This window comes from Periplaneta americana, chromosome 11 (assembly GCF_040183065.1).
Source record: "Periplaneta americana isolate PAMFEO1 chromosome 11, P.americana_PAMFEO1_priV1, whole genome shotgun sequence".
Lineage (NCBI taxonomy): Eukaryota > Metazoa > Arthropoda > Insecta > Blattodea > Blattidae > Periplaneta > Periplaneta americana.
Genome location: NC_091127.1, coordinates 12,425,453 through 12,445,000, shown reverse-complemented (window position 1 = coordinate 12,445,000; position 19,548 = coordinate 12,425,453). Strand labels below are relative to the sequence as shown.

General features: G+C 33.3%; 1 protein-coding gene and 1 non-coding gene across 4 annotated transcripts in view; both read left to right on the top strand.

The window, feature by feature from the left end:
- Positions 1-19,548, top strand: part of LOC138708810 (organic cation transporter protein-like) — a 145,388-nt gene that overhangs the window by 56,492 nt on the left and 69,348 nt on the right. The gene's annotated exons all lie outside the window — the stretch shown is intronic.
- Positions 13,722-13,794, top strand: TRNAC-GCA (transfer RNA cysteine (anticodon GCA)). The gene has a single exon. It is a non-coding gene; the product is annotated as a tRNA-Cys (tRNA).

Below are 19,548 nucleotides of genomic sequence, written 5' to 3'. Positions count from 1 at the left end.
TCACACGTAACAGCTTAAAATATTTCCAAATAACATGCGCTAACAGATTATTGTTCACGGCCAGAAGGAGACAAGTTATACACAGCTGTTGAAATACAAAAATTTTGTCTCATTTTAGATATAATTATCAGAATTTTAGTCGTAAACTAAACATTTTCGTTATACGGGATGAAAGAGGTATAATTGTATTAATTTTAAGAACAGAATCTTTAGGTTGTAAGTAACCAAAAAGTGAAATGTCATTTTGTATTTGAATAACGGTTTAGCCGAAAATAAAAATAATTTGTATCTGAAGTTTGACTCTCTTTTATGGTTAAATTATTGGGTATTGAGACGTAAAAATGGTAAGACATCAAAGCGAAGAACAAATATTCCTTTGTCATTTTTTCGAAAAACGCTTCAGTTGTGTAATAACGTACAAAATTAACTGGTTAAATTTCTGTCACACTGTAAATGAGAATTCAATTCACAACATTAATGGAACAATGGAGTACACTGTCTTAAGTTCGCGGTTCTAAAACATACTTCGTCGACTCGCAAGTGTTAATCGTTTTATAAACATGACCCGAAACGCTCTTTTAAGTTACGAGCAACAGTATGCTTCCGTGTTCGAATCTCTGTCAGTATGTAAAACAATGTCTGATCAGGACACAGCTTACGAATATATCATTTTACTCTATGCGAAGAATATGAAGCATTGTAAAAGTTTTAGTATCGCTTATTAAGTTCGAAAACTAATTCAATTATTTTTATTGAATTCGAGAAACTTAACCTTTTCTTTCGTTCTTTTATCATACAAACCGTTTCAATTGCTCTCTGTTTTAAAACTGCATTTTGCTATCTTTAATCCAATGGAATTAAAATAGAGTAAAAAGGTGTTCAATGACCGTCCTTCTAAGGAACTAAACTTTACAATGGTTATTAGAGGAGACAAATTCGCTCCGACGCCGGGAATCGAACCGGGGTCCTTAGTTCTACGTACCAAGCGCTCTAATCACTGAGCTATGCCGAAGTTAAACCTAAGTTCGATCCGGTGCTGCGGATTGAACTTCGGCGTAGCTCAGTGGTTAGAGCGCTTGGTAGGCCTACGTAAAACGTCAGTTGGGGGATATATGGACCCAAAGCCAACACAGTACTAAATTTCTTGGCACAATCTATTGACTTGGAACGAGCATTCTGATTTTCTTGCTAAAAAACTTTGTTCTGCTAATTTTGCTATTTTGCAACTGAGAGATATACTAAACACCAAAATATTGATTTCAATTTACTACTCACTTGCTTATGCATATCTCTGTTATGCCGTTTTCTTATGGGGTAACTCTACCAATGTTAATAGGATATTTATTGCACAAAAAAGAATTATACGATCCATTTTTAAATTAAAGAGTTTTGACTCATGCAAACCTTATTTTAAACAATACAAAATTTTAACATTTCCATCCATTTATATTTACAAATCCCTAATTTTCTTGAAACAGAATGAGAATAGGCCTAATTACAATAAGAATTTAGATTATAATAATTATAATATACGAAATGCACATCTGTTGTCAATAAAGAATCATAGACTTGTGAAATACGAAAAATCGCCTGCCTATACTGGCATTGTGTTTTTTAATAAATTACCATTGCAGATATAAACTTTATCTTATACAAAATTTAAAGTGAAAGTTAAACAGATTTTAACTGATCAAACTTTTTATTCAGTAAAAGAATTCTTAAATCACAAGTTATGATATATGCAATACTAGTTGATTATATTATTTATTATAAATGCATTTTAACTTGTAGTGTTTTTAATTTTATTGTGTTTTATTTATTATGTAATTGACATGTACATTCATGTATATGGCAATGCATAGATCAATCAATCAATCAATCAATCAATCAATCAATCAATCAATCAATCAATCAATCAATCAATCAATCAATCAATCAATCAATCAATCAATCAATCAATCAATCAATCAATCAATCAATCAATCGAAGACTCGGGTCCGATCCCCGGCGCCGGAGCGAATTTTTCTCCTCTAATAACCATTGTTACCATAGCAGATAAATTCTATAGGACCAAAAATTAATCTTTACGTAACGAATCTTTAGCTTATTATGAATCAAGAAGTCCTCTAGCATTTTGTTTTTTGCGCTTAGATTTCTCAAATATATTATTTTACACGACAATTATTGTTCCGATTATCTTCTAAAAATATTTAGAAATACAGCACACATTTTATAAATGTCTTTACATTAGAGTTCTCAGCTCGAAAAATACATATTTTGCATAATGTTTCTCTCACATCTACATTTCAATACTATTGTAATAGGACTTTAACTATTAATAAATAATTTTAAGTAATTAATGTTTGCTAAAGCTGACAACGAAATGTATATGTATGCGTGCTTTTCCCTAAGGCGTGAGTACCGTGGGGCGTAGAGCGTTTGTAGAGCGGAGTTTATGGCAGGCAGAATATGTTTGTTTACATTTTTTCCCGTAAAGCTACGGTTTGTTTACGGCGCTGGCGACGATAGTCAGGAAGTGGTTTCTTTATCAGCGTACATCGCTGTCAATTGTCATTTGTTTTGCTGCCATAACTCGATTCAATATTTCTACATGGCCTTCTCTAAATATCGATTATTGAACATGTATGCTGCGATGTTCGTCCTGAATTTGCTTCAGAAGCAATCTCCAGCGATCTGCGTCGCGTCCAACGATCTACGTTGGCGATCATCGCTGTAAAGAAACAGTGAGCATTCAATTTACCTCCTAGCAACTCCAGGCGACAATTGCCAGCGATGATCGGAGTAAACAAACCGCAGCTTTACATGCTCCCAGATCAGTGACCTCTATATCCTTCGACAGACGAGTTTCCTTAATGTAACACCGTTTGTATCATTTATTACGGATACTTGAATGACACACAATGAAGTTCGTAACATTTTATTTATATTATTGTGCAAAATAAGTTACTAAGCATCACTAAAAATATTTTACAATCCAAACAATAAATCAATTAAGGTACTTATCTACGGTACTTTTTATTTTTAAGTTTCCTTGAGCTAGCATTCATGTCATACGCGAAAGTGAAAATTTTTATATTACAGTAACTCAAAAAGTCAAAGATATCATCTACAGGGACATCATTTTATTTTTACTAAAATTTCTAATATTAACCTGTCTATACCTTTGGATCAACGGTTGCTACCCTCTTCCACGACAGGAGTTCAATGATACTGACGTAATATACAAACAAATCACTTTACTATGTATAGGAGGGAAGAAAAGTAATTCATCCATTTACGTAAACTAGGAAATATCGCGATTTTGAGTTTGATCATTTTCATTAGGTTTTTGTTTAATCAAAATACAGTACAGTATTAACAATGAGTGTTTTTACTCACGAACTGAGCTGTCCATGCGGACGTATTCATTATGCAGTGTATATTATACTGTCTACAGCACATTAGCGTACATTATAGAGAATGAAGTTAAATTGAAAAATAATCATAATATGGATATTTAAACACATTTTTCAAAATGGTGGTCGTTCATTTCGATACAGGCTTCAGTTCTAATATGTCTAATTCCAATTACCAGTTTCGTCTTTTGTACTAGTAACTCATGTTGAAATAATTCTGTACCTGCTCTGTAAAAGATTACCTTATGTACTGTAAATTCAATCTTCACTTCTGCTCTATCCGAAAAGACAAAATTACTCAGACGTGCTATTTACTGTCCGTCCAAGTGGTTATGTCGCAGGATCGTAGAAAGGGAGGAAATCACCTGACAGTTAATTATTTAACGAGGCCCTTTTATTTAAGTTATTTTAAACAGTTGTATGGGTATAATATTATGTAGACGTCCAGTTCCTAACAGAAATTAATATTCTCAGAAAGGAGCTAAGACAGCCCAGCCACTAGCCTTTACAGAGAGGCGAATAGAAGCAGGTGGGAAAAATCGAAATGCGACGTAGGCAAATGGACGACAGTACCTATGTGAAAATGATGTAATATTGAAAGCTCACTGGAAAACGCGAACATATTTTTGAAACGTACTGTTTACTATGACCGTAAGGCTACTATGACTGCATATGCGGTGTTGGATCTGTGTGGAGGACGGTTGAACTTGATTAGTAGAAGGGGTGGGAGTGAAGTACATTCAAAAACTCAGGTACAATAAAAATTGAAGTAAAAATAAAATGATGTCCCTGTATTTGTGTGAAACAAGTACACTGGAGGAAGAAATATGATTTAACATTGGCCAGTTTTCCTTACACACATAGAATATCAATTGAAGTGTTATAGTATGTTGAAACATTGTCAACGCATATTCATAATCGACATGTAAAAGTTAAGAACCAATAGTGATTTCTCCTCATGCAACACAAACCTTGTTGACTAGTGCAAGAAAAGAAAACATTTAATGCAATATTTGCACGAAAGCTGATAAAAATAAAACGTCTAATTATACTTTAGAAAGAGCATGTTCACAGACCACTGTTACACGTATTGGTAAATATTTAGTTCTAGAATCGGAAACAGATAAATGGTATGACCAGAAGCCACTCAAAGATGGACTGAAAACAGTACTTTGGAATCAAGCAATAAATACAGATAGAGACGTGTCACGAAAGTCGGTATACTCGCAGTTACAGGGAAAAGGAATGGCTTTTCTTAATAATATGGCGAAGTTACACCAGAGGGCCGCAGGAGGTCTGACGATTGAAATTTAATGAATTTGGAAAACAAGCGCTATAAATATCATGACACTTATTTTCGTGTGAACTGGAGATATGACATTCATGACAGATTACTTGAAAGTAGTCCTCGGGAAGTAGGGTCTCGGAAAAAAGGCTCTCCAGGGAATCGCAGAACTGCATTACATACAAAAATTGTCGTGTTGTAAAATGTAGGCTAATTTGCGCAACTATAGAGGAACATCTGTAAATACTTTCCCAAGTAAGTACTTGAACTACAATTATTGGTATGAATGATATCATCATCATCATCATCATCATCATCATAATCATCATCATCATTAAACATGCTCTTCCACCAACTTGATTGGAGTGGTGATATAGTCTACAGGCTGGTAAAAATAAATAAATAAATAAATAAATAAATAAATAAATAAATGCACGAACGGACAAGCGGACAATCGGACAAGAGAACAAGCGGACAAACAGAAAAATAAATAAATAAATAAATAAATAAATAAACAAATACATGCACGAACGGACAAGCGGACAATCGGACAAGAGAACAAGCGGACAAACAGAAAAATAAATAAATAAATAAATAAATAAATAAATAAATAAATAAATAAATAAATAAATAAATAAATAAATAAATAAGTAAATAAATAAATAAATAATTAAATAAGTAAATAAATAAATAAATAAAATAAATAAATAAATAATTAAATAAGTAAATAAATAAATAAATGCATGAACGGACAAACGGACAAGAGAACAAGGGGACAAACAAACAGAAAAACAATTAAATAAGTAAATAAATAAAAAATAAACAAAAAAATGCACAAACGCAAAAGCGGACACACAGACAAACAGAAACACAAGAGACATTAACGCTGTGAAGTGTCAAACATGAGTGTACAATAGTGTAAAGTATGTGTCAATAGAACACAATAATTTTATAAACATGTACACTGGGCTGGAAAGGAAATGCCTAGTCGAAGTCGCTATCGATTTGAAATATTATTGTGTTACGAGGACTTCTCTTAGAAAATAATAGAACTAGAGTTACGCAGAAGGCATTGCATTACTGCTCTGTTATGTTTACATAATAAAATTCATTCTTTTTTTCTTAATACAATATGAAACGTAACTGGCCGTATATATCGATTATAACAATGACAGCATCCATGGATAATAAGGAAGGCTGTGGAATACCATATAAACTGCAGTTTCACTATTTTCGTGTAGTATTCTTATTAATCGTGTGAAATAAAAGTATATGAATAATTTAAAATCAGTGAACATGTTATGAAAGTCGTATTTACATGTTTTTAAAAACTAATCTCAGGAAAATAGCTTTCCACCTCGCCATTTTGTTGAAGTCCTCGGAAAACGATATAATTTTGTATCGGCATTTCTTTGCAGCTCAGTGTACTATTTACTGTTATTTAGTATTGTACAACATGCAAACCACAGATATTTTTGTAAGTAACAGAAATGGAAGTGGCATTAAACAGTGGACGACAAACAACCTACAGTCTGTAACAGATGAAAAAATCATTGAACTAGCAAACCAGATAAAGCACACGTGCAGAGCGGACTCTGTTAACTATGAAGCCACTTATAACCTCGCCGAGAGGAATAGTTCAAACATCCTCATCAGACAACTAACTATCTGAACTTAAATAACTGACATCAGTAGTGTAGAAATCCTTCATCCCTGATACCTTCCATAGTTCAAGGAGAGATCTTGGTGGGCACTGCAGTGGACGACTGCAACATCAATACTAATACGTTGTACAGTGTCTTTTAGAAACGTTTGTCACTATTATTATTACTATTTCTATTATGATCATTTTTATTATTATCTTTATTATTATTATTATTATTATTATTATTATCATGATTATTCTTATTGTTATTACCATTATTATCATAACCATTATCATTACCCTTATTATCATGATTATTCTTATTGTTATAACCATTATTATCATGATTATTCTTATTGTTATAACCATTATTACCATAACCATTATTATTACAATTATTATAATGATTATTCTTATTGTTATCATTATTATCATAACCATTATTATTACCCTTATTATCATGATTATTCTTATTGTTATAACCATTATCATAACCATTATTATCATGATTATTCTTATTGTTATAACCATTATTATCATAACCATTATTATTACAATTATTATAATGATTATTCTTATTGTTATCATTATTATCATAACCATTATTATTACTATTATTATCATGATTATTCTTATTGTTATTATCATTATTATCATAACCATTATTATTACTATTATTATCATGATTATTCTTATTGTTATTATCATTATCATCATAACGCTATATTTGCCTCTTTTTATAAATTCTTAATTTTTTCGTTTATATTCCGTACATTTCAAATTATTCTGTAATTTCTGTGTATATTTTTTTTCATAAATTCCTTTATAAACAATAATACATAATTATTATAAACATGTAAATATAGCAATGCTCTTGAAGTGTGTTCAAAAGTCAAAATATAAATTCATATTGCGTCCGGACAATTTGAACACACAAAATTATCCCATTAAGTGACATATGAAGCGTGCTGCAGAGTGAACATAAAAATGTACACGTGAAGGGATTTTATGACTTCAAGTGTTTTGAGAACGGTTCTAGTGTGAATCCTGTAACTGCCATTAAGAGTTGCATAACTGCAGCTTTGTTCACGCGTCCGGCAGTTCCCCTGTCAATATTATTAGTTCTTTCTTACTTCTTTGCGTAGTACAGTACTACATTCATTCATATTGTTCCGCCCAAGGGCAAACCAGCATTCTGCAATCTTTCCTATTTTCTGCCTTCCTCTTTGTCTCTGCATATGCTTAATATATCTTAACCCTTAAATTCACAAAGTATCCTATAGGATACAACAGGTTAATAGGCTATATGCTCTAATTTTAATAGAACAATAGAAAAAAATTGGTAGGAAAATTAAAATTTCACAATACTATAATACTACTAGTGGCTTGTGCAGCAAATGTTGCAAACTAAATTCATTAGACGTTCGAATAAACATTTTTCAGAATTATTTTCAATGAAGAATACCAGACATTCGGAAAGTTATTTGCTTCCATAACAATGAAAGATATTCTCTCTCGAGCCAATACTGAAGAGAACCACGCATATAAATATCTATACCACACCGCCATTAAATATATGAAAAAGACCCAACCCCACTTGATTAATAATTATAAAAATATTTGATTTTTAATAATATTATTTTCCTACGTAAGTTTTATAGCTTTCAGTAACATATACTATATTATACTATATAGCAGCCACTCAGTAAAATACAGAAATCAAAATCTAATTTAAGTTGTTCTCTACATCTACTTATATAAAACCCCAAAACGTTTCACTTTCATATCATCAATATAGCATTAACATGTATAATTAATGAAAAATAGTCACATCATGGCATTAACTACAATAATATTTCATTTCTAATGGTAATAATGTCATCAAATCACCTCAAGTTTTGTAGTTTTTAATATCCAATACACAGCTGTACCCAGAAAATTACACACCACAGAATCGAACCTGTAAATTGTTTTTAGTAAGTTAAGTTTTTAATAACCAATTTAATTTGAGCTCTAAATATGTCAGCATTCTTGCAGATCATGGCCTTCGTGTAATATTGTTTATTGCAGTATGTGTTTTGTTTTATTCTGAAATGAACACGGCCGACTTGATGCTCGCTTCGCTTCTACTTTACAAAAAAAGCGAAGGATATATCAAGTCGGCCGTGAATGCTATTAGCTAGTTCTCAAAACTGACGACATATGGATTTTGGAAAATAGGAAAATTATGTTTAAAAATTGACATTTCACTGAAAACTACTATTTTTCCGAAAAACTTTGAGTTCCAAGCTTCAAAATGAGGGGTCATTTATTAAAATCCGTCCAGCCGTTTTCCCGTAATTTCCATTACCAGTTCAAATTATATATATATATATATATATATATATATATATATATATATATAATATTGTAGGCCTACAACATACAAAAATTGCGATAGTTGTTTTCTTTACGGTCCGACAAGGTTTAATAAACTAGTGTGAGAGATGAAGTTTTGCCAATTTAAGGGTTAATGTTCTCTCTTGTGATGCCTTCTGCCCCGAACTCTTTTCCCGTTCTCTATTCCTTCCAGAGTAGCTACTATATTAAAGTTTCCAATGTTGGAAAATATTTGGGGCTAAGAGGGATGAAGTTAGAGGAGAATGGAGAAAGTTACACAACGCAGAACTGCAGGCATTGTATTCTTCACCTGACATAATTAGAACATTAAATCCAGACGTTTGAGATGGGCAGGACATGTAGCACGTATGGGCGAATCCAGAAATGCATATAGAGTGTTAGTTGGGAGGCCTGAGGGAAAAAGACCTTTGGGGAGACCGAGACTTAGATGGGAGGATAATATTGAAATGGATTTAAGGGAGGTGGGATATGATGGTAGAAACTGGATTAATCTTGCACAGGATAGTGACCAATGGCGGGCTTATGTGAGGGCGGCAATGAACCTCCGTGTTCCTTAAAAGCCATTTGTAAGTAAGTAATTTTCTATTTACTACATATTCGTATTTTGCCATTTTAGCTACATATGTCTTATTTTCATATTACATAAAATTCGGGCTCTAATCATGACACAGGTGAACAATCTTGAAGTTGCGATGACATCAGCACACTAAAACGTGAGTTCTTAAGTAGCGTCTGGTGGTTACCCAAGAGAACAGAGTGCAAAGCAGAAAATTGCAGATAATAACAGCAAAGAAGTGACGTGCGGCTTCCTTATTACCGACGGAAGGTTGGTTCCAGCGACGAGAGCATTAGAAATGACCTTCACACCAGATCTCACGTGCACGCGACCACAGAAAGCTCATCATATTTCGTTACATTAGGATCTGAGGTCCACGTGAAGAAAGTCATCAACTTTCAGTGGAACAGTTGTCCTTGATGGCGCTGTGGTCATTACGCTTGCCAATAAATTCGAGGATCATTTCTTTAAACCTGGATGAAGGCGAAAGAATTCAGAGTAAGTTATTTATTTATTTATTTATTTAACCTGTTAAAGATAAGGCCATTAGGCCTTCTCTTCCCCTCTACCAGGGGATTACAACTACAATATTAAGAATACAATTACAATACAATTAATCTTCGATGCTACTTACCTATTAGAATTGTACGAAATGTTTATTTGGCCATTATTCAGTCTATCATTCAATATGGTATAATTGTTTGGGGTGGAAGTACAAAAATTAATCTTAGTCCGTTAAATTTACTACAAAAACGAATAATTAAAATTTGTTTGAAGAAACGTTTCGATTATCCAACTAAATTAATTTATTCTGAATTTAATGTATTTAATATTGAACAAATTTATAAGTATACGCTGTTAAAATTTTATCATAAAAATCGTAATAAGTTTGTATTACAGACACACAATTATGACACAAGACGAAATATTAATTCAACATTAGTAGAACCTAAATGTCTCACATCTGCTGGTCTAAAGCATAGCATAAATTTTGGCCCTCGGTTGTACAATGCTTTAACTAAATTACACCCAGAACTTCTAACATGTAACCCACTAACATATAACAAGAAAATTAGAAACGTGTTAATATCTTCAATTTGATTAAATAAATTTATAGCCTATCTGTATGAATTAATCAACCTATATTATATTTGTATTCTATAATTTTGAAATATATATTAATCCTACTTTTCACGTGCGATATTATTCTTCTCTAGTGTTAATATTATATTATATAATTCCATTGCCGCTGTAATTATATTTTAGTTCCTATTTTATTTTACTTATTTATTTATATTATTATTTTTTATTTTAATATTATATCTGAACTGCGACCGAGCACGGGCGCTGCTCATTCGGTCTCAAATTTTGTTAATACTACTGTATCTTCTTTTTATATTGCTTGTATTATTTTATTTGTATTTCTCTTTGTTTGTTTTGTAATTATATTTCTTTATTCTGTATATTTGAATTTAAATAAATAAATAAATAAATAAAATAAATAATTATATTGCTTCCTTTGAAAGTAAAGTAAAGACAGGAGACCAGTGTCGTAGATTTTAGTTACACAAAAGAATTGTATTCGTAAATGAGATGATTACAGTCGAAATTTAGAATCCATTTCTCATTTACGTTAGTAATTTTTTTACCCATAATCCTATCATCGGAAAATGGTGTCACCATCTCAGAAATTAACAAAATGGCACTACTAGACCAGCGGAATTCATAAATATTTCTTTCAATCACATCTACATGCATTTGACACTAAAAATCACTGTTTCATAGAAATATCGAACTTCATTTTTTTCAAGTACTCAGCAGATTCGTTCAATCGAAAATTTAGTCGTGACACAGAGTAATTCAGTAAAAATATGAAAATATTCTACAGAACATTTTGAGATCAGAACCTTGTCTGCGAAGTCTGATTAAGGAGAGATAAACTTAAGGGGAGTCTGTACACCGAATTTGGGGGGGGGGGGATTATTTTTATTGTTTTTCGGTAGTTTAAATTTAATGTGTAAAATGATAATATGATTTCATTTCTTATAATTCTCAGTTTTTAGCCTTATCTTCAGCAAAAATATTGTAGTAATTATTATTGCGAAAAATGTTATCTTCTTTTTCCTTCTTCTTCTTTCTCTCAGTTTAACCTCTCCCTTTTAGGTGCATTTACACGACCCACGCCACCCGGGCCTTACAGGTCCGCGACCTGTCGGGAGAGGAATTAATCTATGGATCACATACATACTTTTTGACCACACAAGGACATGGAGGGCCTCCCCGGATGAGGGATCAGCTCAATGCCAGGGCCACCTCCGATACAACACAAACATTTATGACATTACACATCATTCACTCACACACAGTTAGGATTGCCGGCCCCCGGGATCGAACCCCGGACCTCCCGAATGCGAGGCCAGCCCTCTACCACACCGCTAGCCCGCTCGGTTGAAAAATGTTTTCAATGATTTTCTTTTGCTAACAGCTCAGTGGCATGTAGGACGTATGGGCGAATCCAGAAATGCATATAGAGTGTTAGTTGGGAGGCCGGAGGGAAAAAGACCTCTAGGGAGGCTGAGACGTAGATGGGAGGATAATATTAAAATGGATTTGAGGGAGGTGGGGTATGATGATAGAGACTGGATTAATCTTGCACAGGATAGGGACCGATGGCGGGCTTATGTGAGGGCGGCAATGAACCTTCGGGTTCCTTAAAAGCCATTTGTAAGTAAGTAAGTAACAGCTCAGTGGAATGTTGAATTTATTTAACCGGTTATATAGAAAAAGGTATTCATTCATTCATTCATTCATTCATTCATTCATTCATTCATTCATTATATTCCATAGATCTTACATGAGGAATGAAGCTTTAAGATGTGGAACAAGTCAAAATTTTACAATATTACTATTACAATTTTTACAAATTTTTACAATATTTTACAATTTTTACAGTTTTACAATTTAGTAATTTTCTACAATGATGAGGTGACGTCCGAGGATCCGCCAAAAGATTACCCGGCATTTGCCTTTTGGTTGGGGAAAACCTCGGAAAAACCCATGTTTTATATATACCCTATTTTTCCTACATTTGTATCTTTTGTCACTCCTGAGAAAAGTGCTCCCAAAATTGGGGAATTTAACATTGCAAGATACGGAAACTTTGAACCATTTTTCTACAATTTCTTATTTCTGTGATATTGGTGCACTTTTCTTAGAACGTATTGTAATCCAGAAGGCTGAAATTAATATACAATATCAATGTGATGACATTTTACACAGTAGGTTAAAAAAATTGAGATTATTTCTATCTTCAGCAAAAATAATAATAATAATAATAATAATAATAATAATAATAATAATAATAATAATAATAATAATAATAATAATTTGTAGTAATTCTTAAGGCAAAAAATGTTATCAATGAAAAAAAATTTTTTTTTCAATCGTTCAGTGGAATTTTAAATCTATTTAACCGGTTGTATACACAAAGGTATGTTACATATGCCCTATTTTTTCTACATTTGTATCTTTTATAATTTCTAAGTAAAGTGTGCCCAAAATTGAGGAATTTAACATTGTAAGATATGGAACTAAGGACTCCTCTTAAACACGTACCTATATCACTGTTTTCCATACAATCTACATTTATTACTCACTAACCGTCCGTTGTAAATTGACCGGTGTTTATTCCACGAACTATCAGAGTGCGTCATCCCCCTCCACGAATGCTTTGATCTCCTCAATGGCCCGCGCTCCGTAATCGCCTACCATGTCTTTTATACAACAGTTAACCGAGATTTGTAAGTAATATGAACATATTTTTAAAATGTAAATGATAAGCGCAAATATTCATTATTATATGGAGTTGTTTGGTATTGCATGAAGTACCGTTTAAATTATTTTCATTTTCATGGAGGCCGAAAGCAGTGTTACCAAGGGGTGGCAAAAGTGCTTTCAATCAGTCTCAATGTAGGCTACATAAATAAGAGAAAGTCAAAAGGTTTAAGTATGTACTAAGTATTATAGATATATTAATTTGTCCTACAGAATTTATCCGTAATATTGACACAATATTTTAGGAGAAAAATTCGCTCCGGTGCCGGGGATCGAACCCGGGTTCTTGGTTCTACGTACCAAGCGCTCTGACCACTGAGCTACGCCGAATTCAATTCTCCTAAAATATTAAGTGTCAATATTACAGATAAATTCTGTAGGACAAATTAATATATCTATAATTTTCTCTCAGCTAGCAGTGCATTATAACTGCGGATTCCCGGCCAACAAGTCACTCAGCAGAGTCCGCTCCTAGTATAATGGCAGTTGACATTGGATACACGTCAACATATATGCCTAACTTGGAGTCAGGCCATAAAGGGAAACATCGAAGGAGGAAGGTTCGATCCGGTGCTGTGGATTGAATTCGGCGTAGCTCAGTGGTCAGAGCGCTTGGTACGCAGAACCAAGGACCCGGGTTCGATCCCCGGCGCCGGAGCGAATTTTTCTCCTCAAATATTAAATGTACTAAGTATAAGTATAATATTAAGTTTATTAATTATAATTCAAATCGCATTACTAATTCAATGAGAGCGACGGGCGATGTGTACATATTTTAGAGCCGAAATCATTATTACAATCTACAAAAAATTACAATTAAATCCACTTTCATAATAAAATTTCAAATAATAATCCAATAATAAATATAAATGTAATCCATCTCGGAAAACTAGATATCATTTACTGTTAAAATAAAGTAAATTATAGAACACAGTTTTTCGTGTTTATGTGCAAATTAAAACTTTCGCAAGAAAACGTAAATTTCGCGAAAATTCGTCTGAAGAATATTGTCGTAGATGAACTATATATAGTACTAACCACGTACATATTTCTAACCGCAACTAAACCTCATGTTTCACGTTTATAGCTAATAGCAAAAAGTCACGGCTCGGTGTATATCGTTCACATTCTGAATACAAATGTGGAGGTTTAACCGTAACTCTTTAAATGACAAGCATTTCGCAAGCCATTTTGCCTTAATCCGAGTCATAAGTGAAAGTCAGAAAGCAAATTCTATGATATAAGAGGTTCATTGAACGTTTATTCTATAAAAGTTTACAGAGAAAATTGACGTCATTCAGTTACACACATTTCCACTTTATTCACATCAGATAGCTATTCGAGTACACCACAATTTTAAGTAAAGTTTTAGAAAATGATCCATGATCACATTACTAAATATCCTTATTTTTTCATGGAAAGATTTACTGGAACAAATATAGATATTGTTGAACTATTTTTCAACATATTCTCCACCGGAAATTATACATTTGTCATACCGGGAGTTCAATTTTGTATCCCTGTGTCGAAGTCTGCCGTCCGGGATCGGAACCAGTGTGTAACAGCCGTCTGCACGTATCTATTGACTTTCTCAGTATGAGAAATGTCTAAATTCCGGTGGGGAATATGTTGAATAATAGCTCAACAATTGCTGTATCTGTTTCAATAAATAGCTCAACAATTGCTCATTTCAAATTAAATGTGAAGGTTTATTCGTGATAATATGTTGTATTTTATACAATAAAATTACAAATGAAACTATACAATTCATATCAAGCTAAACGAAAAGCGGAGAAATTAATATTATTATATAGATTATTTCATTTATATGATGTCATTACATTTTCGGCCAATGAAGTGTAATGAAATTTTGAATTCCAACCAATCACAGTCATACATCGCAATAATTTCTGCATCTCGATTCATCACTATCAATTTATCATATGTTCGTTCTTTTGTTTAGTCAGTGTTGCCAACTGTTTCCACGTAAATCGATGAATCCATTGTACTAAATAAAGTGCGAAATCCTACTTCCACATCTACATCTTCATCTTCTAATTCCATGCCCATTGTATCTAAAGAAAATAACACTCCTTCATAACAATTGTTCATTTAATTAATGTATTAATCAGGTTATTTGTAATTTATACTATCAAATATTTAAACTAAATTATGATTTCAGCAGATAATGAAAACGAATTTGTTATAATAACAAGAGAAAAGCGCAGTACATGTAATTAACATTGTTAAACCTGTATTTCGCTTTTCTCAATTGGCATTACTGAATAACATTCAATTTCTTTATTGCAGTAATCGATATTCATCTATTTCGATTTCACAATGTCTGAATAGGTTAATTATTCATAAATATATAATTATTAACATTTTTTAGCGAATTTTAGGGATATATTATTTACATTTTTATTTAATTCACGAAATAGTCCTAATAAATCTCACTCGAGGTCTGAGATTACTATAGATAATTATTTCTATTTTTCGTATTTTACTCAGAATAAGTCCAGACAAAATCCCACGTTCGAGCAGTACGTAGGCCTATATACAGCATGATTACAAAATGATTTTTATAACTGATGCATAGTGCTTATTGGAAGTGAAATTACTTCAAAAGTAACCATATCAGCGAACATTACTGCTCCTGTCTTGTTGAATAACATAAGAAATGGACAGTATACCTTCACATGCAAATTTAATTACATTAAATAAATTGAACAACAATATTTAACAACGCATTATGAATTGAAATACCACCACTGCGCTACGCTTTTCCAGTATGAGAAAGTTTTTTAAACTATTTCTGCAATGAAGAAAAACTGTTGAAAATGTCCCGTGCGGAACCTGTAATGAAAGTATTGCATAGTTGTTCAGTGATGAACAAGATAGTCATTTGTCACAGGCTCTTCGGTTCAGAGATCCTAGCCGACACAATGAATTTCCTCTTTTCGAAAAATGTTTCGAAAGCAATCTCAATGTAATTGAGTAGGTCATGTCATTACACTCATCGGAATGTTGCAGGTAATGTGTTAATGGCATCAAATTGTACAGAAAGAAAAATTTGCCAAGTCAGCCGTCATCATGCGTTACCATGTGATTGAAACATTTGCTACGGAATAAAACAAACATAGATAAAATTTTGTGCGAGATCGTGCGTATTTGCTTGGTTTCCGCACAATAACAATCCGCGGAAAGTCTAAAATTCCACATTCACTATTTCCAACCTAACACACATAACAATTTCCCTCTTCTTACCGCTTAAGTGACATATTGATTTTACTGCTTTAGGCTTTTAACATATTATTTTTAGAGACGTTCAATATAGTAATAATTATAAATTGGAAACTTACCACTGCAATTTCACCTAAATTGCACTGTTAATTATTGTTTTTAAATATTTGCAAAAATTAAGTAAACTCTACAACTCCACTAAAGCTACTGCATTCGTGATGCAAGTAACATTAAAGAAGCCGTGAAAAAATCAACAAGATTCCAGACTCATCATAGACTGGGGGGGGGGGGAAAGACAGACATAACTTATATCACGGCCCGCTGGAGTATAGTGAACACAGGAAACATTTTAAAGCAACAATGTTGAAGATAGATATTTTTGTTTTGCAAATTTGCCGTCATTGAACATAAACCAAGATGGAGATTTCATTGCAACTAATTAGAAATTCCTCTTTCAGGTATGTAATAAACGATCTTCGCACAAAATAATGCACGATACACGAGCGGTATGTTTTCTTTCAATTCTCGGAAATTAAAAAAGCTCAACTACATTTCGCTTTTTCAAACTTTTCCTCGAACATGAAAACTTCAACATACCGCTCTTGTAACGCATATTACTATTGTGAACGACTTCTGAAGCATAGAAGTGGGTTGAAATCCCATCTCGGACAGAAATATTTCTTATTTTTCGATGGGATTATCTCGTGTCGTCTTAGATACAGATCATGGAAATGCTTAGAAATTTTTGTAGAAGTCTAAAATGACTAAAATTTCATGTAATTATTTTGTTTGTATTGTTTTCTCATTTTCCATTTGAGTTGAAGTAGCTGAACTCGTTCTCTGACAACCCGGAATTGAAATCTCTACTTTTCCTTCAAGCTAGTATCTTTGGGAGGGCACATGTCCATCCTTATCGTTTATGTCGCAGTCGAAAGACATTCTGAAAATGCTTTTTGTTTAGCAATTCATTACCCTCTGCCTTTCCTCGATCATCTCAAGTAGATATCTCTTCAACTTTATTTTCTTAATGGGGAAGGGGAAGAAGTTGTAGGAAGAAAAAGTCTCTAATGAAGTTTGAAGCCATAAAATGTTTAGCGTTTAAGAGCGCTGAGCGCGGTAGTGTTATGTTTGCGAAGCATTCAATTTTTCGTGCAACATTTCTCGTGCTATTTCCGCCTCTCATTCTTCATATGACCTCATAGAAAGTCGCAATTTAAATTTGCTTTGATTGTCTCCTCTGAAGTAACAAATCCGTACGGGTAATCTCATCAATATAAAAACAATTGACTACACGTTGCTCTTCTTTTCGCGCGCTTTTTTTTTTGTGTGGAGGAATAACTACATCTCAATAGTGACGACCGTAGAGATCTGTCTGTGATCTGTGATAAGATGAAGTACGGATCATTTCAGATCTTCTCCTTGAATTCCAGTGGATGTCGCTTCCAGTCATTAGACAGAATTCTCGGCACAAACTTGGCAACATTTCGTTTCATGTTGAAATCGTCTAAAATACCCTGTTAAGCTCCACACCTTAATTCTGCATTGTTACAAACGCCGCAAATTTGCTTCCTACGTTAATCGAGAATGGCTGCATGCACTTTCGCAACGTTTGCTCGTAATATTGCTGCTTGCAAGACAAACACAACATTTCTCGTCAATTGACTTCAGTTCTTTTGTGAAACGCTTCAACCAGTCCTTTATTTGCGTTATAACAAATGAATCATCTCTAAATAAAATTTATATTTACATATTTTGTGTTGTGTTTTCGCCGCAGTCTTGCCAAGTTTGAAACGAAAGAAACAGAAACACACAGAAACAATGAACAAAAACACATCGCGACGTCATTTCGTATACAAGCTCGCAAAGAATAGTAAGATGTAGCTCTGTTCCTGCGCTACATCAAATCTGTGGAGCTCTTTGATGACACTATTCACATATTCAGTATTCTTTACACCAATAAACCGGTCATCTGCGTGACATCAATATCTTACCGCTTGAAGTGTGTTATGTGCGCAATACGGAAGACAGAAGTTCATTTGTTTGGTTCTGTATGGCCTTTGAATACTTACTTACTTACTTACTGGCTTTTAAGGAACCCAGAGATTCATTGCCGCCCTCACATAAGCTCGCCATTGGTCCCTATCCTGAGCAAAATTAATCCATTCTCTATCATCATATCCCACCTCCCTCAAATCTATTTTAATATTATCTTCCCATCTACGTCTCGGCCTCCCCAAAGGTCTTTTTCCTCCGGTCTCCCAACTAACACTCTATATGCATTTCTGGATTCGCCCATACGTGCTACATGCCCTGCCCACCTCATACGTCTGGATTTAATGTTCCTAATTATGTCAGGTGAAGAATACAATGCGTTCAGTTCTGTGTTGTGTAACTTTCTCCATTCTCCTGTAACTTCATCCCTCTTAGCCCCAAATATTTTCCTAAGCACCTTATTCTCAAACACCCTTAACCTATGTTCCTCTCTCAAAGTGAGAGTCCAAGTTTCACAACCATAAAGAACAACCGGCAATATAACTGTTTTATAAATTCTAACTTTCATATTTTTTGACAGCAGACTGGATGATAAATGCTTCTATTTATTCTGTGTTTAATTTCCTCCCGAGTATCATTTATATTTGTTACTGTTGCTCCAAGATATTTGAACTTCTCCACCTCTTCAAAAGATAAATTTCCAATTTTTATATTTCCATTTTGTAGAATATTCTCGTCACAAGACATAATAGCCAGTTTAAAAATAACTATAAGAGATAAACAACTGAAAACTGAATTACGAAACACGGAAAGGCAGATTTTTTAAAATGTATATTTGATAGATCAATGTATTCTATAATAAATTACAAGAAAAGACAGTTGTGCGCATTTCAATATTATATCGCAGCCATAGAACAAAAAAACTTCACTAGAACACAAATATATATAAAACACATGTAAATATTTACATGACTTTTGTTTGAATTCCAGCAGTGACGTCATGCGCGGCGTTTCCCTGACCGGAAGTGATCTCGTTGCTCAGGCCGGTCACGTTAGCCTCGTTCACCTTCACCTTGGCCTACTGACAACTCACTCAAACTGAAGGTGAACGGAATAGTTGGTCTTGTCAACGGCATCAAAATTAAATATTATCTTCCATATTTTATGCATCAACATA